Raw genomic sequence first — 1929 nt, 5'->3', positions numbered from 1 at the left:
ACAAAAGTATCTAAGGCCCATGGTAGGATGGAAGGAAAAGGTGTTGTCTAAGAGATAAGACTAAAGTACAGTTTATAAAATCTATAACATGCCAAGAATTTAGACATTACTACAAATTCAGTGAGGATCCTCATAAGACATTTTAAAGTAGGAAAATGAAGTAATTAAATTTGAATTTTAGAAAACTTGATCGAATAATACCCTACTTCAACTATTTTAATAAAATGAAATTATTAGTAATGCACTTATCTGTCAGTGTTTATGTGAAAAATGTGCCTGTGTATGAGTGTGCATCTGGAACATTCTAGATGTTGCTTCATTTCTAGTATTTTATTTGCTTTCTTACTTCAAACACTGAGATAAACCACTTGGAATGAAAGACTATAAACCAGCCAAAGACAGTCAGAGCTTCCAAAGGAACATAAAACCCAAGACATCCCAGTTTTAAGTTGACAGGTCAATAAATTCTATGGAAATTTATTATATATTCCCTGAAGTGTTTTCTATCTAGCTCTTTTTATATTTTTTGTCTTTATGCCAAGTCAGCTCTAAATTTATATACATAGATAGAAAGATAGATAGATAAAAGAAAGAGTCTGTAATTGTGAGTTGTGCGGTTTTTAGTCATTATCCTTGACATTTTTCCTTGCAAATAGATTTTGCATCTGTTTTCATTAAGGTTTACATGAATGATTAACAAATAGAGTATCAACAGGGGAGAAATTACACATCTTATTCATAAGGATGTCACATTCTACTGTACCTTCAAGCTGTGGCTTTTACCCCCATTGCTCATATTTCTCACTTTACAGACATTAAGGCTTTCACAAAACCAAGATTTCAAGCAGCTAAATATTGCCTAAAAGAGAATGTCCCACTGGGTCTCTTTCTACATATCTGAAAATAAGCTATATTAGAAGTAACCAAATTTACAGAAGAGGATGTTTGTCTGGGTTACAAAGGAAAGGAACATCATTTTGGCTTTGTCTCCCAGCTTCCAAGTGGGACTAGAGTGTCACTTGTCACTTCTGGAGTTATTGCTGGAGGATCTTTTCAGACAAACTTAATATTTAATGGATTTGGTCCCTTTCTCTTTTTAAGAATTCTGAGTAGCATTGTTAAATTAGCATAGTTTGTCCTCTAAGTTTTCTTATCCTTCATTTGGACCCTCTTAGGTAGTACTTTTGATTCCTGGCTGTCCCAAAAGCATGTCCCTGTCTGGCCCAACAAACTTTTTATCCAAAGCAAGTGTTTCTCTTTTTTATCTCTTACCCAGTTCAATTTTGGAAGCCAGTTGTTCGTGAGATTTATTCCCTCCAATATTTTAATGGTTGAGAAGTATTTCTACTGTTATTACTTCTAGAGCTATTTGTATTTTTACTAGAACTGGCTTTCCTTCATTGAAAGAAATAAATGTTCAAGGATTATAGTAAAGTTGACTTGTTTTCTCAAGCAGTTTGCTTGGACTTTGCCTTTAAGCAGTTTACAAGTTGAGTAAGTGGTACAAAAAGCTGTTCAGGGTAGCAGGAGATTTTCTTAAACACATAACATAACCTACAGAAAGCTTGTGCTTCATAAACATTTAATAAAACTAAATGAGGAAATTAGACAGAATTAAGAGCTGAAGAAACTAGAGACAGGTTTGCTCATTTAAGATTCTGCAACTTTTCAGTGAATCAGGTGAGGAGAGAATATTCTAGAAATAGAAGTTTAGCAGGCAAATGAATCTTTGATTATCTGGTGCTGTCAAAAAGCAGCTCATTGGCCAAGCAATGGCCATGACTCATCCACATGGCTGACACTGACAAACAATCTGAGGTACAGGATCTCAAGATAAATCCTGAGGGGATTTCACTGACCTTATCAGACCCAAAAGCTACAACTCTTGTTGCACAGGTCCTGCTTTACCTTGGTCTTAACCACCCAGCA

The sequence above is a fragment of the Octodon degus genome, unplaced genomic scaffold, assembly GCF_000260255.1.
Source record: "Octodon degus isolate 3935 unplaced genomic scaffold, OctDeg1.0 scaffold00087, whole genome shotgun sequence".
NCBI classification, from domain to species: Eukaryota; Metazoa; Chordata; class Mammalia; order Rodentia; family Octodontidae; genus Octodon; species Octodon degus.
Note: the sequence above shows the minus strand (reverse complement) of the source record.